At 37.6% G+C, this 22,984-nt stretch overlaps 1 long non-coding RNA gene and 1 other non-coding gene across 2 annotated transcripts in view; one reads left to right on the plus strand and one right to left on the minus strand.

Annotated features, from left to right (window-relative positions):
• The window catches only part of LOC141577808 (uncharacterized), a 170,233-nt gene that overhangs the window by 82,812 nt on the left and 64,437 nt on the right, over window positions 1-22,984 (minus strand). The gene's annotated exons all lie outside the window — the stretch shown is intronic.
• Window positions 2,802-2,862, plus strand: LOC123618887 (U7 small nuclear RNA). Its single transcript, XR_006727390.1, has one exon. It is a non-coding gene; the product is annotated as a U7 small nuclear RNA (small nuclear RNA).

The following is a 22,984-nucleotide window of genomic DNA, read 5'->3' on the forward strand; positions in this document are numbered from 1 at the left end:
GGTCGTAGGATACAAGATCAACATTTTAAAAATTAATCACAAACCCTAAAGGCTCCACGTGAAAACAACTAGAGCTGATAAAAGAATTCAGCAAGGTAGCAGGATACAAAATTAATATACAGAAACCAACTGCATTTCTTTACACTAACAATGAAATATCAGAAAAGGAAAGAAAAGAAATAATCCTTTTTAAAATCACATCCAAAAAATAAAATACTTACAAATAAACCTGACAAAGGAGGTGAAAGACTTATACACTAAGAACTACAAAGTACTGACTAAGGAAATTAAAGATGACTTAACAAAATGGAAAGATATCCCTTGCTCTTGGATTGGAAGAATCAATATTGTTAAAATGGCCATACTACCCAAAGCAATCTACAGATTCGGTGTGATCCTTATCAAATTATGCAGGACATTTTTCACAGAATTAGAACAAATAATCCTAAAATTCATATGGAATAACAAAAGACCCAGAATTGCCAAAGGAATACTGAAGAAAAAGAATGAAACTGGAGGAATAACCCTCCCAGACTTCAGAAAATACTACAGAGCTACAGTAATCAAACAGCATTGGTACAAAAACATACATATGGATCAGTGGAACAGAACAGAGAGCCCAGAAGTAAACCCACACACTTATGGTCAATAATCTTTGACAAAGGAGGCAAGAATATACAATGGAGAAGAAACAGTCTCTTCAGCAACTCATGCTGTGAAAACTGGACATCTACATGTAAATCAATAAAGTTAGAACCCTCCCTCAGATCATACACAAAAATAAACTCCTAAGGGCATAAAGACTTAAACATAAGACAAGACACTATAAACATCCTAGAAGAAAAGATAGGCAAAACATTTTCTGACATAAATCTTAGCAATGCTCTCCTAGGACAGCCTCCCCAGGCAATAGAAATAAAAGCAAAAATAAACAAATGGAATCTAATTAAACTTTTAAGCTTTTGCACAGGAAAGGAAATCATAAACAAAACAAAAAGACAACCTATGGAATGGGAGAAAATATTTGCAAATGATGAGACTGACAAGGGCTTAATTTCAAGAATATATAAACAGCTCATACAACTTAATAACAAAAAACCAAACAACCCAATCCAAAAATGGGCAGAAGACCTAACCAAGCAATTCTCCAGTGAAGACATACAAATGGCCAACAGGCAATGAAAAAAATGCTCAATATCACTAATTATCAGAGAAATGAAAATCAAAACTACAATGAGGCATCACCTCACACCAGTCAGAATGGCCATCATTCAAAAGTCCACAAATGATAAATGCTGGAGAGGGTGTGGAGAAAAGGGAACCTTCCTACACTGTTGGTGGGAATATAGTTGGGTGCATTCATTATGGAAAACAGTATGGAGAGTCCTTAAAAAACTAAAAACAGATTTACCATATGATCCAACAATCTCACTCCTGGGCATATATCCAGAGGGAACTCTAATTTGAAAATATACATGCACTCCAGTGTTCATAGCAGCACTATTCACAATAGCCAAGACATGGAAACAACCTAAATGTCCATCAACAGATGACTAGATAAAGAAGATGTGGTATTTATATATACATTGGAATACTGCTCAGTCATAAAAAAGAATAAAATAATGCCATTTGCAGCAACATAGATGGATTTGGAGATTGTCATTCTAAGTAAAGTAAGCCAGAAAGAGAAAGAAAAATACCATATAATATCACTTAGCTGTGGGATCTAAGAAAATGACACAAATGAACTATTTACAAAACAGAAACAGACTCACAGACATAGCAAACAAACTTATGGTTACCAGGAAGGAAAAAGATTGGGGAGGAATAAATTGGGAGTTCAAGATTGCAGATACCAACTACTATATATAAAATAAATAAACAACAAGTTCATAGTGTATAGCACAGTGAAGTATATTCAGTATCTTGTACTAACCTATAATGAAAAAGAAAAAGAATATGAAAATGAATTTATGTATGTATATGTATGACTGAACTATTATGCTGTACACCAGAAATTGATATAACATTGTAAACTGACTATACTTCAACCAAAAAATACTCTAAAATAAAATTTAACAAAATTAATCACATTTCTATGTACTAATAATGGTATGTGAAAAATTAAATTTAAAACACAATAATATTTACACCAAAGAAAATGAATACCTGGGTATATACTTAACAAAACATGTATAGAATCTTTGTGCTGAAATTTACAAAATACTAATGAAGAAATCAAAGACCTAAACAATTGAGAGACATATGATGTTCATGGATTGAAGTACTTAACAAAGAAAAGATGCTATTTCTCCCCAAATCAATACATAGCTTTAACACTATCCCTATGAAAATCCCTAACATGATTTTTTTATAGATACAGACAGTATTATTCTAAAATTTATATGGAAAGGCAAAGAAACTGTAATAGGTAAAATAATTTTGAAAAATAAAAATTAAGTGGGAGGAATCATACTTGATATTAAAGCCTATAATAATAGCTATAGTAATCAAGATGGTGTGGTATTATCAGAGGGATAAATACATATATTAGGGGGATAGAGTAGAGAACCCATAAATAAACCCACACAAATATGCCCAACTGATTTTTGATAAAGGTGCAAAAGCAATTCAGTGGGAAGAATTGCCTTTTCAAAAAATGGTATTAGAGTAATTTAACATCTGTAGCTAAAAAACAAAACAAAATACAACAGAAAAAGAGGAGACTGGACTTAAGTCTCTTATTTTATAGAAAAATTAACTCAAAATGAATCACAGACTTAAATGTACAATGTAAAATTAAGTGTTATAGCTTTTTTAGAATTGGTCTGGCAGGTTTCTGGTCCTTATCAAAAGACCCCTATAGGAAAAATGTGAAACTAAAACTTTTAGAAGAAAATAGGAGAAACATTTTGGGACTTAGGGCTAAACAAAGAATTCTTAGACTTGACCTCAAAAGCATAGTCCATACAAGAAAAGTGATAAATTAGAACTAATCAAAAAATTGCAATTTCATTACGCAGAAAATCTTCTTAAAAGGATGAAGAGGCAAGCCATAGACTAGGAGAAAATACTTGCAAACTACATATGCAACAAAAGACTAGAGTCTAGAATATATAGAAACTCAACATTAAAAAACAAACAATCTAATTAGCAAATGAGAAAAAAACATTGATAGCATATCACCAAAAAGGATATACCGATGGCAAATAAGCACATGAAAAGATGTTCAACATTATCCATTAGGGGAATGCAAATTAAAATTATGATGATATATCACTATACACCTTTCAAAATGGCTAAAATGGAAAACAGTAACAGCACCAAATACTGCCAAGAATGCTAAAATTTGGCTCATCCATAGATTGCTGCTGAGAATGAAAAATAAAGCAGCCACTCTGGAAACAGTTTGGCAGTTTCACACAAAACAAAAATGTGACTACCATACAGCCCAACAATAACACCCTTGGGCATTTTCCCCAGATAATTAAAATGCATGTTTACAACAAAATCTGCATACAAATGTTCATAATAGCTTTATTCATAATAGCCAAAAACTGGGAACAACCCAGATGTCTTTCACCAGGTGATCATTGAATAAATTGTGGTACATCCATACCATGGAATACTACTTAACAAGGAAGAGGACAAACTACTGACACACACAGGTTAGGTGAATCTCCAGGGGATTATGCCGAGTGAAAAAAGCCAATCCTAAACAGTCACACACTTTATGATTTTATAACATTCTTAAACTAACAAAATTATGGATGTGGAGAACAGGTTAGTTACTCCCAAGAGTCAGGCATGGGAGTTGGAAGAAGGTATACATGGCTACAAAAGGGCACCATGAGGAACCCTTGCAGTGATAAAAAATGTTATTTACCTTGACTATATCAATGAGATATCCTGGTTGAAATAATGTACTATGATTTTTCAAGATGTCAGCATTGGGAGAAATGAAGCAAAGGGTACACAGGATCTCTGTATTATTTCTTACCAATGCATGTGAATTATCTCAAAATGAAAATTCTAAAAAAAAAAAAAGAAAGAAAGAAAGAAACCAACTAAATCTCAGGAACCTGATTGTTTTCTTTTTACATTTTTATGTATATTTTTGCTTATAGCTCTTTGTACTTTCCTTTGAAAGTATTAGCCTATTTGTACATTTAAGAGACTTTAAAAATCTTTGCTCATTTGACACAGTAATTCCAAGCCCAGAAATATGGCCTGAAAAAAATTAAAAATGCAGCCAGAGATGTTCATTGTAACAATATTTGTTAAGCACAAAAGCCTGAAATCAACTTTATGTCCAACATCTAAGGAGGGATTACATAAAATATCATGTCCAAATGATGGAATATTCTGCAAACATTAAAGACAATGTTAACCAAAACAAAAAATTCAATGACATGTAAGATGAAGAATTTTAATGTAATGTCAAGGGACAAAATGAAGGTAGAAAATAGTACATTCAACATAATTTCAATAATATACAATGATATGGGTAGAATGAAAGAAATACTCCAAATGTTAGCGATAATACTCTCTAGGGGATAGAATTATGTGTGGGTTTTATTCTCCACTCCAATATTCTTTTTGGTTTTCCACAATGAGCTTACAACTGGTATGATCTTGAACTAGCTGTTAAACTTCTAAGCCTTGGAGTCCTCACCCTTTAAAAGGAGATGATAACAATACCTTCTTTATACTTGGTATTAACCTATAGTGCTTAGCAAATTATCTGATACACAATAAATGACGGATAAATGTTACTTATTTGATAAGCATATATGTATAGTACTCACAATATATCAGGCAGTATTCTAAGATCTTTCCAAATATTAACTCATTTAGTTCTAATAACAAGCCTCTGAGGTAATTACTATTACTTTGAATGAGAAAACTGAAGCACAGAGAAATGAAATAATTTGCCCAAAGTTATACAGCTAATAAATAGCCAGGCTGGAGTCAACAAGATAGGCTGGAGTCAACAAGATAGTCTGGCTCCAAAGTCTGTGCTATTATTCACTGCACTATTTAGCCATTGTTAGTTATTATTATTATGGAGTAGAAGTAAAACTATGAGTCAGATGCTAAAATCATGGAAAAGGCAGAATTTTTCTAAAGAAATATGGTTGATGACAACCAATACAGAGAAAGAATGGCAGAACAGATACAAGTGTTTATGAAATTTGGAGTCATATAGTTTTCTTTTTTTTTTTGGAGTCATATAGTTTAAACTAGATATAAGTTCCCCCCAATTCTAACCTATATGGCCTTGCATAAATTATTTAATCTGTCTCGGCATGAATTGCAAAATCTGTGAAAAAAGATGTTAAAAGTACCTACATTTCAGACTCATTGAAAGGATTATTAAAGGTAATACCTGTACAGTCTAAATAGTACATACTCTAGTTTCTCTTCTTATTAACATTTAAAGAACTGTAAATAGGACAGAACACATTCGGATGATCACATCAGAATAAATGCGCCATGATAAAAGGACCATCTCCTGATTATCACCAGCAAACTAAAACTGATGCATGGTATCTAAGTGGCTTAATGAACCATCTCGACTATATAACCCAAAGTTACTGGAAAACGCAGAACTTACAGAGCGTGTAGTTGTAGGATCTTTTGGAACTTGAACAACAAGTACAAACAGCAACTGGGTGATTCTTGGTAACACACTGTTTACTTTTGTTTTTTAACAGCTGGGCTGTGTTATACTCAAAATTCAGCTGCATGTTGCCCCACAATGACTTGCTGGCCAGGCCCAGGAAGAGGATGCAGAAGATGAAGAGGATGCAGAAGATGAAAAGGACTGTCAGCCAGATCTTGCCCACCACGGTTGAGTGCTCCTGGACCTGGTGCAGCAGCTTCTCAAGGAAGCCCCAGTCACCCATGGTTCCTGGGCCTCTGTTGCCTACCTGCTGGATGGTCCAGGTGGCAGTGGAAATGCACACCTGCCAGAGCTGCACCTTTGGGAGCCCTGCTGGACCGGTAACACTGTTTACTTTATAAATACAGCAGACACCATAAAACATCCCTGGCAGAGCCCTAAGACAAAACAACATCAAAAGGAAATATACACCATCCAGTTTTTATGGAGCTTTATGACCCAATAAAAAAGGAAACAATAGACCATTGCATCAATACACAATCCCAAGATAACAATGAGGCTCAAGAGACACTGGGATATACCCTCTAGAATAAAAGAAAGGGGGAATGATTAAATATAACTAAACTATCTGTAGCAGGTCCAAACAAAGTAGTGTGGTATTATTTACAGCTGGGAACAGACAGTCAGGGAACCTTAAGTAAAGACCTGTGAGTTTCCTGGCCACAGAGGGGAAAAAAGCCTTTCCTACACAAGGTGTAAGGCTGAGGGAAAGTGGATTATCTGCCATGATATAAAATGTGTTTTGCATTAATCATTTTAATAGTCAGGTAATTTCATATTCATGTCAATAGACTTGACAATTTGTAAAATCCTGTATCTTTAAGACATATATGCCAAATTTGTGGAAGTTGCCATGGAAAGAACACAGGTTTTGGAGCTACCCCTCTCTTTATCATTAAGGTGACTTTGAGCAAGACATTGAAGCTCCTTTAATTCTCAGTTTTATTCAGCCATAAAATGGAAAAAAAAAACTTAACCTTGCAGTACTGTTTTAGGATTATAGATTAGGTATGGAAAGGGGAAATATTAAGTGCTTACTAAATCAACTACTATTATAATTATTACATTAAAAAGCTCGAAAACTCTTTAAATATTAACAAATAATATTCTCTGTGGCAAGACTGCAAAAAATATCACCAAGATCACTATCTTCAAAAAAGTCAGGATTAAAATGGAGTACTAAGGATAGTCAAATAACCCAAAAGAAGCAGAAGAACAAAAGGAGAAACAAAGGGAAAAAAGACATGGAGAACAAACAAAAACTAACAATAAAATGTTGGACTTAAATCCAAACATATCAATAATTACATTAATTGTAAATGGTTTAAAGACACCAACTAAAAGATGGAGAATGTTCAAAGGGAAAAATAAAACTACCCAACTATACACTGTCTATAAGAAACTCATTTCAAAGATAATGATATAGCTAGAGTAAAGAAAAGAATAAAAATATATACACCACATGAATTTTTTTTAAGTGATGAAGTGGCTATACTAATAGCACACAAAGTAACTTCAGAACAAAGAGAATTATCAGAGATAAGAAGGGACATTATAAAGGGTCAATTCACCAAGAAAACATACATTCTTTAATGTGTATGCAATAAACAACACAGTCTCAAAATACATGAAGCAGAAACTGACAAAATTAGCAAGGCCTCAAGGATACAGGGTCACCTCACAAAAATCAATCATATTTATATATACTACAGTGAACATAGAAAACCAAAAATTAAAAATACAGTACCATGTAGAATAGATACAAAAATGAAATATTTAGGTATAAATCTAGCAAAATTTGTCCAGGATCTACATATTGTAAACTACAAAACACTGATGATGAAAAAAATTTAAAGAAACCCAAGTAAACAACATGTTATGGATAGAATGTTAGTGTTCCCCCAAAATTCATATGCCGAAGCCCTAACCTTCAGTGTAGCTATATTTGGAAACAATGCCTCTAAGGAAGTAAAATTAAATGATCAGGTCATAAGGTGGGGTCTTGCTCTGATAGGATTAGGGCCCTGATAAGAAGAGATGAGAGAACTCATTCCCTCTTTCTCCAAGTACAAAAAGGAGAGGTCATGTGAGCATACAACAAAAAGATGACTGTCTGCAGCCCAAGGAGAGAGACCTCACCAGACACTGACCCTGCTGGCACCTTGATCTTGGACTTCCAGTCTCCAGAACTGTGAGAAAATTAATTTTTGTTGCTTAAGCTATCCAGTCTATGGTATTTTATCATGGCAGCCTGAACAGACTAACATACCATGTTTACAGATTGGAAGACTCAACAAAGTAAAGATGCTAATTCCACCCAAATTGATCCAGAGATTTAATATCATTCCAAACAAAATACCAACAGGATTTTTCATAGAAAAGTTAATTCTTAAATATACGGAAAGGCAAAGCAGTTAGAATAGCTAAAGGAATCATATAAAAGTGAGAATAAAGTTGGAAGAATCATACTACCTAAATTTAAGACTTACTGAAAGCTACAGTAAGCAAAAGAATATAGTATTATTCAAAGAATAGACACATAGATCAATGGAACAAAGTCATTGGTCCATAAATAAATTCATAGAAATACAACCAATTGATTTCTGACAAAGGCAAAGGCAATTTGATGGAGAAAGCATAGTTTTTTCAACAATAGTATTGGAAAAATTGGATATCCTTATGCAAAAATATGACTCTCACTCACTGCCTCCATGAGTACTTTTAACCTCATAACTTATACAAAAACTAAAATGGATCATGGGTTTAAATGTAAAGGTAAAACTCTCATACTTTTAAGAGAGAACTTTTGTGATCTGGGATTAGACAAAGTTCTTAGACATGAACCAAAAGCACAATACATTAAAGAAAAAATTAATAAATTGGACTCTGTAAAAATTATCACCTTTTGTTCTGTGAAAGACACTGTTAACAGAATTAAAATATAAGCTGCAGACTGGGAGAAAATATTTGCAAGTCACATATCAAACAGAAAACTTGCATCCTGAATCCGTAAAGAACTCTCAAAATTCAACAGTATGAAAACAAAGAATTTAATTTAAAAATGGGCAAAAGACTTGAACAGACACTTCACTAAAGAGGATATCAAATGAAAAGATGCTCAACATGATTAGCCATCACAGAAATGCAAATTAAAACCACAATTAGATACCACTACACACATATTAGAAAGACTAAAATTTAATATACTGATGATACTAAGTGCTGACAAGGATGTGGATCAACTAAAGTTCTCATACGTCTCTTTGAGAAGGCAAAATGGTACAAGTGTTCTGGAAAACATTTTGGCAGTTTCTTATAAAGTTAAACATATGTTTACCATATGATCTAGAAATTGGGATTTCCTAGTATTTACTAGGTATTTACCATAGTGAAATAATAAACTTCTGTTCACACAAAAACCTATCCACAAGTGTTAATATTAACTCTATTCAAACGCCCAAAACTGGAAACAACTCACTGTCTCTCAAGGGGTAAAAGGATAAACTATGCTACATCTATACAGTGGAATACTACTCAGCAATAGTAAGGAATAAACTGTTGATGAGTGCAACAAATTGAATGAATTTCAAAGGCATTATGCTAAGTGAAAGAAGCCAGTGGCAAAAGGCTACATTCTCTATAATTTCATTTATATGACATTCTAAAAAAGGCAAAACTATAGTGGTGGAGAACACGTTAGTGGTTGTCAGGGGCTGGAATGGGGACAGGTTGTGACTAAAAAGGAGTAGCGCGATGGAAACTTTTTGGGTGGTGCAATCACCTGTACCCTGATTGTGGGGATAGTTACATGAATTTTTACATGTGTGAAAACCCACAGAACTATACATATGGAAACAGTCAATTTTACTATACATTAATTTAAGAAATAATTTTTTAAAAAACAGAAGTAAAAACTGTACATTGCTAGCATCATTTCAACCCTTGGGTTTGATAACTATATTAGAATGACAATGCCATGAGTGTCCAGAATCAAAATGAGGGTTTAGATACAGCATGGTAATATGGACATGAACTTGACAGAGTTGTATTTACTGGCTTAGGGTAGGGAAACAGATCATAATCTTTACTTGATGTTTGTTTACCTTATAGAATTTTATAGCAGAAGTTTAATTTATCATGAGTAAGATTGGCTGTCTAGAGACATTTACAAGGCCACTCCTTAATGATACAACGGGCCAAATCAAATTGGATTTTATGATCAATATTCTTCATAATAAAGAGACTGAAGCCAGAATGACTGAAAGAGTCAGTCTTCCTCAATCTACTAAATTTTATTTGCTATGTCTTATTCTCCAAGCACTGCCTGTTTATTAATAGATGTCTATAATACAGATGGTCAGATACTCCCTGTTCAGATATCAGCTACAGCCCACTGTCTCCATTAGTACTTTTACTATGCCAGAGTTTAATTGGACTTAAGAGCTTATGTCTGCCAAGCTTTTCTAAATATAGTGCTTTCAAGCTTTATACAGAATATGATACTTGGGCACTTAATACTTTGCTTTTTCTTGTCTGGAAATCAGTGACAGGTGTGGGAGGAAAAATCTCTGAGCAGAGTAAAAGCAAACTGATGTTGAAGAAGCTCTAGAACAGTATCATCTGACATTCACTCATTCATTTATTCATTCACTCATTTATTCAACAAATATTCACACAGCATCCACTGTGTGATAGGCATTATGCTGATGAACAGGACAGACAAGGTCCCTGCTCGTAGGGCTTACAATCAGATGGGGGGATTGTGAGGGTCAAAAATAATCATGCAAAGAGCTAAGTAAATAAGACATTCACAGGTTATAATAGGCATTAGGAAGAAAGTCCAGATGAGGTGATGGAGAGTATCTGGAAGAGGCCACCTGAGAGGGGATGGTCAGAAAAAGCCCACAAGCAAAGTAAGATTTGAGCCAAGACCTGAAGGATGAGAATGAGGTGGCTGTGAGGAAATAAAGGAATCAGATTCCCAAATGGTGAATAAAAATGCCTGAAGGCAGGAGTGGGCTCAGTGTATCTGAGTAACAGAAAGGCCAGTGGAGCAGTGAGTGAGAGAGAAACATGGTCTGGAATGATGTCAGAGAAAGGCAGTAGAGAAATCTTATTCTAAAAGATTTCAAGAATTCAAATTTTATTCTAACAGAAATAGAAAGCTACTAAAGAATTTCAAGCAGGGAAGTGATATATCTAATTAATGTTATTTTAAAAAAATCTCTCTGGTTGTTACCTACAGAATGGGTTAGAAAGGGGCAAGGGTGTACCCATGGACACCAGTGAAGAAGCAACTGTAGAAATTCATGTAAAAGATAATGATGACTTGGACCTAGGTGGTGATAATGCAGATGGGGAGAAGTGGACAGATTTCAAACTTGTTTTGGATGTGGAATCAACAAAATTTGCTGATTGATTAGACATAAAGGGGTTGAAGGAAAGGGGAAAAATTAAGCATAACTCCTATACTTTTGGCTTGAGCAACAGAGAGTTTGGTAGTGCCATTTATTGAGAAGGTTAATACTAGAGTTTGTGAGAGAAAGCAACTCTTCCACTTCAAATATGTTAAGTTTAAGAAGTCAGTTAGACATTCAAATAGAAAGAAATGGTAAGTAACTCAAATGGATATGCGAGTAAGGAGCTCAGGGGATAGGTCTAAATTAGACTTAACCAGGAAATATATTAAACCCTTGGGGAAGGGCTCAGGACTGAACTCGAAGGTGTGCCAACATTTGGAAATTAAGTAGAAGAGGAGTAACCAGTAAAGGAGGCTGAGAAAGAATGGCCAGTGATGTTGAAGACAAACCAGGAGAGTTCAGTGCTTTGGAAGCCAAGACATGAAAGTGTTGGTAGATAGAGAGGATGGTAAACCAGCCAACAACTGGAGTGATTGATGCTGCTCAAGGGTCGAATCAGACGAGGGCAGAGAATAGCCCTATGGACTGGTAACATGGAACACAGTGATGCCCTTAAGGACTACAGTATTAGTAGAAGGAAACCAGTTTTAGTGGAGTGCTGGGGCAGAAAACTGACTAGAGTTAAATTACAAATGAGAAGTAAAGAAATGGAGGCAGTAAGCATAGGTCATGCATTGTGGAAGTTCAGCTATTCAGGGGAGCTGATAAGTGAGGTCAAAAGAAAGTTTTTTGATATGGGAGATCTTAGAGAATATTTGTGCCGATGAAAACTGTCTGCCAAGAGGGAGAACCTGGTGATTTAGGAGAAAGTGGATGCAAAGAAAAGAGCAGAGTTATGGAGAAAGAGGCAGGTGATCTTTGATAAAAGAAAGGCAGAGATGGGTACACGTGCCTAGTTAATCCTTGTAATAATTGAATACCATCCCTCTAACCTGGCTCTCCAGATTATAGAAAAGACTGTGTCTACGACCCAACCCAAAGAAGCTCAGCTCTTTCCATTTCCTGACTCCCCTGCCATCATGCTATCATGAGGGCAGCTGGCAACAACCCAAGAGGCAACCCAGATTGCCCCCTTCCAAAGGGAACTGGGTCAGGAGGGGAGCCACATGCAAGAAAATCTGTACTTGTTGCTGTCCCATGTGTATTCTGTTTCATGCAATGGATGAGTAAACAGATTTTATATTATCAATAATACAGTGTTGTCAGAGAATATCTTCTCTCCATCTAAAATTATTTGTGGAAACTTAGAGGAGATTCTAGTTTAGCCTGTAACATACCCTACCAATGAAATCTACACTATAAGAAGACTCTGCCCTTATGAGAGTAAGAATGTCTTACTCCAAATATGCTGGTGGTATATGGTGGACTGGCTGAGCTGTGAGGTATGCTCAGACCACCTTGGTGGACAAACTCAAAACTGAGACAGAAGTTTCCCTACAGATTACTAGAGAAAAATGGCTACACTTTCCTGGACACCCAGTGCCCCTTAGATAATTAAAGGATTATCTCGTCAAGTAAAAGATTAAATTTTTTAAAATTTAATTAAAAATTAAATTACTTTTTACCTAGGAGTGGACATTCACTCTATAGAATTGCAAATCCAGCTCTCATTGGCTGTGCTCAATTACAGGGCGGGACTCTACCTGAGGGAGGAAAGCCTCAATATCCTCATCTGAGCAGGGGTTCACAAGCTGCGAGCAGAATGCCAGGGTCTGGAGCAAAAGGGGCCAACATCTACACCAAATGCTATGACGTCCGGGTAGTGAACACTCGTCATGAATTTAAGCTTGCTGGACAATGCTGCTGAGTCGAGAAATTTCTTTTTATCCTCCACTCCTTAGCTACAGTTAAGCTCTAATAAGAGTATGTTTTTACTAAGTAAACTTAGAGTTACTTTCTTGGAGACTTGAATGATCTTCTTTACCAAATTTTCTGCTAAATTCTTATCTTACCATAAAAATGTACACACACACACACACACACACACACACACACACACACACAGAGGCAATGTCCTAAAAATAGGCCAGAGCACATTCTAATTTAGTCTGAAGAAACAGAGCAGGAAGCTATCATGCAAACACAATTTTTGTCCCATAAACCTCACCAAATATCTTAGAGTCATTAAGAAATTTCTGTAATCCCACAAGAATTCCTCCAGGGGCATTCCCATGACGGCATGCACACAATTATGAATCACTTAGCAGAGTCAGCATCTCTATGAACACAAACATGAAATCCAAGATTAAACACCCTTCTGCATTAAGGCAATCCTAAAAGCATCTTCTGTTAGTTTCAGAGCTGAAGCTATGGCTGAATGTATCCTCTGAAACACCACACTGCCCATGCTCAAGAAATTCTAAATATACTTAGGAACACCAGTGTGACATCAAGCTCCATCTCTGAGTGGGGCTGAGAACAACTTTCTGTTTGCAGAACCTCTTACAGATCTTACATTTTCTTTCTCAACTCTCCTTAGGTTATTTTCATATATCATTAGTGGTTGGTATATGGTTTTTTTCTTGGAAAATCACTTATTTGAAAATAATGTTCCAAAAGCATTTTTTCCCTCCCTGGCAACCTTTCAATGGCCATCTCTCTCCAAGAGTCATTGTCCATTTCTCTCTCACACAAACTGAAGACATATGGGGAGATACAGAAGAACCATTTTCTCTTAGCTAAATCTTGAATTTATCACATAAGTCACTTATATGCTCTTAAATTTAGTTTTCTCAGTTTCAACTGCCATTTTAATGATATTGGGGGTAACTCATGGTCATCTTTCCCTAGAATTTTTATTCACGTGAAGAAAGATGTGATGGCGGGATAAGAGTAAGAAAGAAAACTTTTGAGAAACACAGTTTACCCATGCAGACACTGTACATTTCCCCTGAGAAGACAGAAACAATGCCTGAGACCAGAAGCTGAAGATAGAGGCTCACAGGTAGAGCAACAACTAAAAATTAGGGACAGGAGTGGATGTCAGGACAAGTATGCTGCTGACCATGGTCCTGATAAATAATTCCTTACTAAGGTCTAATCTTCCTAATCCTGAGATACTGGTGACTCTGGTACAACCCTCTTCAGGACTCCTGAATCAGGTGAGGAAAGAAGTAGTGGCAGGAAAGAATGGAAGAAAGTGAGAGAGCGATGGACAGAGGGTCTCAGAGAAGCATAGTCAGTAACAAACTCCCAGGGAGAAAAAAATGACTTTCTGGACAACATTTTCAATTAATTCTAATTTCCAAGGAAGAAACCACCAAACACTCTTAAAAATCAAACATTTCAGGGTGACTAAGAAATTTTGTACCAGAAGATGCAGAGTTGTACAAGGGAAGACATACGATCAGGAGGTGAGCAGAACATCAGCTGTGTAGAATTGAAATGTCATTGTGAGTTGAGTTATACCAACATCTTCCTCTCACCCCTCTGCGTTACCACCTTGGGGGATCTTGTCTATTTCCACAAATGCAATACCATCTAATGCTGATGACTCCAACTTTGTATTTCCACATGCAATCTTGCCTTTGAGCTCCAGAACCTAATATCCAACTGCCTACTTCCCATCTCTACTTGGATGATTCATAAGGTGTGAATTCTCTGATTCAACATGCCTACGGAGAGAGAACAATTGGCAGTACAGAAAAAAAAAAAGGTTCAATAGTAAAAACGCAGTATAAGACAGTGTAACCCATGTGCCAAAATTCAGGACAAAGGAAAAAGTTCTAACTGGGTAGGAAACTTGAATATGATACATGGGGGAATTATTCAGAGAAGATAGTGAAGAGACTGAAATTCAAACAGAGCCATTTCCTGCTCATGGTAACTACAAATGAAAGCAATTCCTTTCTGAACACCCTGCAGAAAGAGCTGTTGGCCAGGCAACTGTCTTACCAGACATATGTACCCACAAATAGCAACACTGTCACAATGATATTAAAATTCTCAAATCCAGAAACTCAAGGACTGAAAGTAAGACTGAAGGAAACTCACAAATACTGATAAATCCAGAAAAGTGTTCATGGAGACATCACGGTCCAAAGCCTCAGAATTCCAGAACCAAGGCTTGAAGGATGATAGCTTAGAGGAAGTAAAAGTAAGTATTACTTTGCACAGTGGTTAGTAAACTTATGGAATTTTTAGCTCTAGAGGTAACATAAGCTAAAAATATAAATCAGGTTGAAAATTATTTGGATCCTTTCCTTGGTGGTGGCACCATTGCATATTAGCAAGGGACTTTTATTTTGAGGGAACATAACTAGCTGTGTAAGGCTGAAGCCCTAGAGATACTTGTAAATGCCACCTTAATGTCATTTTCTGCCTAAATTTACCTTCCAGAAAAACCAGGACCTCTCAAGCCTCAGATAAATGCAGAGGTAAGGCAAGACTGTCCACAGGTTACAGAAGTAACAAAATGGCATTCAGTGGCAAAAAGACAGAAGAAGCAAGTTCAAGAGAGAGGAAGGAGGTAGACACTGGAAAGATATTTCAAGACACAAACAAAGGAGTTTATCTAGGGAGCAAGGTCTTGGCCACAGGTGAGGAGTGGACTGGTATGGGTACAAAGCCAAGGTCCCTTTCAGAGATCAAACCTGCCGATGGACCAGTGACCTTTCCATGTACTTCTTGGACCTTGGAACATGAAATGTATATACATTATAACATTCTCTAGAAACATATTCTAGTATGAAGATTGGAGTGTCTTCTGAGAAGACATGCACACACACATACACACACATACACACTTCCGTAAAGTTTTTATTAGCACCAAAAGCCAAGAAAGGAGGAGGGAAAGGAGCCTCTGACCCAAGAACTGAACAAAGTCTTTCACAATATGTTATGCATATGAGAATTTAATGAGTCACAAATTCCAGTGGGTATTTTTCCCTCAATTTTCCAGTTTGTTCTATTTTGCAAATATTTGTACTCAAATGATAATGTGACTTTTGTTGTACAGCCACACTGACTCTCACACGAAGAGCTTTATTCTGAGCCAGAAGACATCTGCTAAATTGAGATTTACAAAGAACTTAATAAATACAAACATAAATAGATGAGCTCTGAATATTATATTCTAAGCATTCACTTCCTTATGTACTTGCAAATTATACACCAGCCTGCAAAGCATCTCAAAAGAGCGATGAGTAAATCTCCTTAGAATCTCTTCCTTCTGAGCACCTTGGAGACGTTCTTTCATTCAAAGCCATTAATTAAGCAGGTTAAACACTGCGTTCCTCATGTGCAGGCTTTGTCTCTACAGGCTATTGATACAGAATGTGGAGAAAGACGAAGCTAGTGCATTGGAGGATTATGATAACTGATGACTGACACCAAGAATCCATAATATATTCCAGACACAAATTTCAGTCACGTCTAACAGTGCACAGGATACACGATAACACAAGCCAAAATCCTTGGGAACATCATATTCCTGGGGAGCAGACTGTTCTACGATTTTCAGGCTCATAAGTGAATCAGATTTGGCCTCATTGCTTTGCTTTTGAAACCATTACTTGGCACTGTCAGAGTGACAAACCAATGGCCTAAAATGCAATTAGCTATTATGCATCCTTGTTAAGCAACAGCCTGCTTGCCCCTGGCACTGCATGTGAGATGCAGTTAATGTGGCATGCTGTCAGGCAGGTCCCAGTTCAGATGAGATAAGGAACTTGCTTTAAACAAGGCATTACTCTGCAGACTCGAAAAACTATTACCAAAAAACTCAACATACTTCCTGCCAAATTAAAGAGAAGTTTTATAACATGATATAGATGCAATGCTGAAGAGGTTCTGGGCTCCCTCTGGAACTGTGTAATATTTTAATAATATTTATCATTTTTCTCCTGTGGTTAGAAAGGTAGAGAGGGTCAGAAAGGCACAGCATATAAATTGGTTTCTGCAGCCTTTGATAAAAAACCGTTTGCATTACATCATTTTAGTGGCTCTTGAATTCTAACTGAGGACATTACTTGGCTCTCCAAAACTGACGGCATCTCCCTGGGGGATAGAGCCATAATATGGAAAACTTTGCACTCCCTGCCCTTCCCTTGTAAATTCAAGTGCTAGCAAGAGGGAAGACATCAGTTTCACCATCTATCTGTAAATGCACATGACTGTGATAAGGATAATGACCAATTCCTCATCACTTAAGAAGAGTGCTCCATTAATTCAGACGAGCCAGGTCTCAAACGTAAATGAAGTAAGTGTCCGGTGATCCCAGTCCCTGCCCTGAGTTCCTCTGGCTCCCAATCACCCACAGTGAAATCCTAGTCATTTCCTGAATGTGCAGCAACAGTGTATAAATTTCTTTCCACAACAAACTGGCTTCTCAGGTGGTGGATCCTGATAATTCTAGGACTTTAGTTCTGCAGTGTGAGATGTGCATGTCTGGGGCCTGTGATAGGTCGGATGCATTAACAGCTCCAATGCATGTCCTTCCTGTACCCATCTGTTTGTCCTGTAACTTTGTAGGCCCATCCACTATGATTCTGGGCTGGACCATGTGACTTCCTTTGACCAGTGGGACCATAGCAAACCTGACACTTACAGAGGTCTTACAAAATGAGCACTTCTGTTTCCTCCCTTGTTTCTCTGTCACTGTCATGAGAAAATGTGCAGGCTAGCCTGAGACCAAGCCTGAGCTAGCTTGCTGGGGGCATAAATGAGACATGTGCAAGTGACAGACCCATGGAGGAGATCTCAGCAATCCCAGTTGTGGCCACCCCAGTCCCAGCAGTCTTCAGCTGACTCACCAGCTGACCAGACACATGAGTAGACCCAGCTAACCTGAGACTCATGGGAAATAATAAGTGGCTGTTGTTTTCGGTGACTAATTTTTGGGGTGTTTTGTTACATGGTACTATGTTGGCAATAGGTAACTGATACAGGGCCAGAGCTGAATTTTTTTAAGGCACAAAGGAGAATTTGAGTGCTTTTCCATGCTTCCCCATGCAGCCTCTTTAAAATATATGTTGAGCAAAAACTTAAAGAGTCAATTTGAAGGAGCACTAAATGATTAGTCTGTCTGAAGCATTCACAGACGAGAGGTGAAGCAGGAGCTCAGGAACTGGGTGATTAGAAACAGGCCTAGGTGGATGGGTCCAAGGTTGGATGGGACTCAAGAGCCCAAGACAAAGATGCATCATGAAGCTGAGTGCCCAACTTCGAAGGCCCAGGGCTCCGGGGTCTTTCAGGAGGCTTACAGGTGCAGATTCTATCTCATCACCACCTTCCTCGAGAGAAACTCTAAAGAATCTCAAAAGGAATCTCAAAGGTCATCTGGTATGTGCACTCCTTCTGATACTTGATAAATGTGAGTTGTCAGCTTGCCTGGTTTGTTATAAGCTGAGCAAATGACTGTGTCTGTGAGTGGTGGGACGTGAGTGACGATCACTGGGGTCACTTCGACAGGTCTGAGGATTAGAAAAGACTTCTGTGACTTCGGGTTTCTGCCTGGAACCCCCTCACTAGGCTCTGTCAACAAAGAACACAAATCGAACCAGAGACTTTGATTTCTCTAAAGCTTTTAATCTACACATTAAAGCCAGGATCTGAAGAGAAAATAAACTGGGTATAATTAAACAGGATTTCACAAAATGTCAAGTCAAATAAAAACGTACTAGGTGCCTAGTTTTGTGCCCTCTTCTGGACGCTATGGTTTTACAAAATTAGAAGGACACAGACCTCTGCCTTCAAAATTCTTGTAATTTGGTAAAGTGAGATCAATGTACTGGAAATACTAGCAGACCAATAAGGACTATATAATTGTGATAATCAGTTGTATGTCCAAAAATATTCAGATTCTCCTCTTTTCACATACAAGGAAAGATTTTATGTCTCCACCCCCTGAAAGTGAGGTATAGCCATGTAACTGGTTTTGGGTGATGGAACGTGAATAGAAATGATAGGTGTCATTTTCTCAGTGAAAGCATGTAATTACCGGCACCCGACTCCAACCTCCCTTCCCTTGTGGCATTCACCATGGAAATCCACATCAAGATAGAGCCTCTGTCAGCCTAGACCCCTCAATGAAAACAACAGGAGCTCCCTGTTAACCTACATGGAAGATAGAGTGTGAATGAGGAATACATTTTTTAATGCAAAACCACAGAGATTTGGAGACTATTTGTTACCCAAGAGTAACTTAGCTTATCCTGACTGATATAATAATCAACTTCTAAAATGTTTGCATCTTAACTGTGAGCATAAGAGGGACATAACGGGGTGAAATCAGTGTGGGCTAGAATAGTCTGTAAAGATAGTTACACCACAAAGGATAATACAAGGCATGGAAAGGAATGTGAAGAGAATTAAAGGCAGGGAAAAAAAAAAACTACAACAGCATAAATATAAGAAGTTTTTTTTTTTTTTAATGGGACTTCATATTGTTACTGTGTACTTGGTGGGCTCCTCAAAGGGAGAGACCTGGGCTCCCCACCATGGTCCCTCAGGGCCTGGCAACAATGGGTTCTCAAGTAATGTTTGTGGAATAAATTAGCAGAGTGTGTTGACACCAATGGTGTGTCAATCTGAAGATAAAAGAAAATTAGATTTGATTGGCAAAAAACACCACTTTAAATATCAGAGATAAAAAATGTTGAGCTGGAGTGCAAATGTCGAGAAAATCTTCCTGGAAAGACCTCAGTTTCCTTACCCATTATATAGGGGAGGCAGAGCAGATGACCCCAAAGGTCTGCTGCTGTTCCCACAGCCAGGATGCTATTATGCATGTCTTTTTTCTCTCAGAGTTAGATTGTTTTCTCCATTTAAACTTTAATCACTCTACGGTCTAACCACGTCATTGGATTTTTCATAACATTATTGTTCTTTTGAAAGTTCCAGGGTCTCATAAAATCCTATGCCAGCATTAAGCCAAGGGCTCTTTAATGTGAAATAACACAAATTTTTGAATGAAGTAATCAGCTTGTGGTAAGTTTAAACCAGGCCCAAATTTCTTCAGTGCATGTGTACTGTACAATTTCATTTTTGCTCAGGAATTCTGCTCTTAGTGAAGTTATGGGGGTGGTATTGTTCAGAGGCAGTGAAGGATGACCTCTATATTGATAGTGGGCACAAACAATTAGCTATATCTGTGGCAACTGAAATTTTTGTTAACTATGATTTATTCATGCATGACAAATAATTTAAAAAATTAAAAGAAAGAAAAAAATGTTTTTCTCTAAAATTTTCCAAAGATGTACTTTGAAAACTCCCTCCCCAGTCATTTTGTTTCTTAAATCTATTTAGGTTCCACTGCTGGTTTCTGGTTTGTTTCATGGTGTGACCCTTACCCCATCCCACCCCACACCACTGTTTAAATACATGTTAGGACTGAACTCGGTCCTACCACTTACTCAGACTTCAGAATACCCGAGGCAGGGGCCAGTACCCTTAGAAACACCAACCCTCAGGCCAAGAGCTAAGTGCTTTACAGGCAGAGCAGGCCCAGAGGACTGGAGGCACAAAACCATTCAACATGCCTTTCCCAGAAGTGTCCTCCTGCTCCAGGCAACCAGCTCTTCCTGCAGGAAGCCTCAGACTGGGGTTTACTGTCTGCACTGTCTTTGACTAGCCTGGGACAGCCTAGGTAATACAATTAAGCTTTTAAGCAACAATGATGGAGACTAGGCTTATCAGAAGGTAATTGTACACTCAGGATGGTGGTAGCAGCAAGGCCTGCCCAGAGGGCCTTATGTCTCCCAGGAAGGAGATTAACTCATGATAAAAACACTCACTGGGGACTTCCTTGTTTTGGAATTTTTTTAAAATAATAATCTTTATCATGGAGAAAAGATGATAAGATAGCAAAAGGGGAAGAAGATTTGTGAACAACAATTTCAGATGCGCTACATTCAGATTAATGGGCCCTGATAGACAGTCTCACTGCCAATCAATGCCTCATTAACTGGACTCTTACAATACAAACAGAAGATACTCAAGACAAGTTTCTCCTATTGTGGAAAATATATAAATATACATCCCTAAAAGCTAATCTTGGAGAGGCATGCTATGGGGGTGAGGGAGGCAGGGAATTCACCTGGTCTAGTTATAGATGGCCAGTTTAATGATTTCTCTTTTATTTGTACTTTCTTGAGAGTGCTCAGGGAGAACACGTCATAGATTTTTCTGTCTGGTTTCAACAAGCTTATTGACTCATCTGTGATAATTGCACATCAAAGCATACGCAGTTAGCCTCCTAGGGGGCGTGATGTGTGCATGTGTGATACACACATCCAGGGCTGGATGAGTTCTCTGACAGCTCTGCTCCTCATTTCCAGAGAGGCTTTTCAGACACAATAAGATGAGAGAAAAGTGAGCAACGCACAAACTCTGAAATACTCTCTCCCACACAAAGCAAAAAATTCCCACAATGGCAGAGAGCACAATGGCTGCGGCTAGAACATATTTTACTGTACATGCACCTACAAAATTGAGTTCTAGGTACATAAAGTAAGAGATTCAGGTTGAACACCCCAGAAAGGAATTCCTCCCATTTCACTTTACCCTTTTGTTTTGACACCACACTGGGGATTCTGCAATGTGAGGGTTGGTCATTAGTCTTTCACAATAATCTCTAGATACCCCTTGGATCCATGCTCGCCTTTCCACCCTGATAGCCACCTCCTTCGTCCAAGCTATCATAATTTTCCACCTGGATTATTGCAATAGCCTCAAAACCTGTCCTTATAGAAGCCTCCACACTGCATTCAGAGCAATATGGTTTTCTTTTTTATTGAGGTAAAATTCACATAACATAAAATTAATCATTTTAAAGTTTACAGTACATTGGCATTTAGTTTATTCACAATGCTGTGGATGTACCACCCACATCAATTTCCAAAACCTTTTCATCAGCCCAATAGGAAACTCTACACCCATTAAGCAATCACTCCCATTCCCCGGCTCTCTCCAACACCAAGCAACCACCAATCTGATTTCTGTCTCTATGGCTTTGCCTATTCTAGGCATTTCATATAAACAGAATCATGAGGTATCTGTCCTTTTGTGTCTGGCTTCTCTCACTTAGCTTAATGTTTTCAAGATTCATCCACGTGGAGCATGCATCAGTACTTCATTCCTGTTTATGGCTGAGTAACATTCCAATTTATTTATATACCATAATTTGTTTACCTATTCATTCATTGATGGACATTTGGGTGGTTTCCACTTTGGGTCAGTGTAACTAGTGCTGCTATGAACATTCATGGACAAATTCAGAATACTTTTGCATGCACACAAACACACTATAACACACGTGCACCTCTGATCATGAACTCACTCCTGTAACAGAAGATGGGGGAAAAACTGGGAAGGCCAAAGAGAACTGAGGCTAAAACAACTTGTCAGTTATGGTGGTAGCAGACACCAATCGAAGCAGCTGGGTGGCATTTATGAAAAGAAAATTTTCGTTTCTAAACAATGTGAAGCTTGTAGAAGGCTGTCCAGCCTAGAGCTATTGCACCCCCACATTTCAAGGAGGCGAGGGGAGAAACTTAGTCCTCCCCAAACCAGGATCTTCCAATCAAGGCCATCGTGAGCTGCCACTTCACAAACACTGAGGACTTCCCTTCTAGCTCTTCAGGGCTCTCACCAATCAAAAGAACATAAAGCAACCAATAGTACAGGGTTAAATACTGGTCTTTAACCAGATTCTGCTTTCTGCTTTCAATCCTATCATAATACCTATAAGCTGCATAGCAAACCAAAAATGGAGATAGACATCTGCTTCAATGGATTTTTAGACACAAATTCACCCAGCCTTCTAACTGCATGCCAATATGATGAACACTTTTATGCTAATATCAAGCCAGACCAGTTGCAAGCATTTTGTTCATTAGAGGGTATCATTTTTCAACTCTTATCAGTATGTAAATTAGAT

This window comes from Camelus bactrianus, chromosome 6, assembly GCF_048773025.1.
Source record: "Camelus bactrianus isolate YW-2024 breed Bactrian camel chromosome 6, ASM4877302v1, whole genome shotgun sequence".
Classification (NCBI taxonomy): domain Eukaryota; kingdom Metazoa; phylum Chordata; class Mammalia; order Artiodactyla; family Camelidae; genus Camelus; species Camelus bactrianus.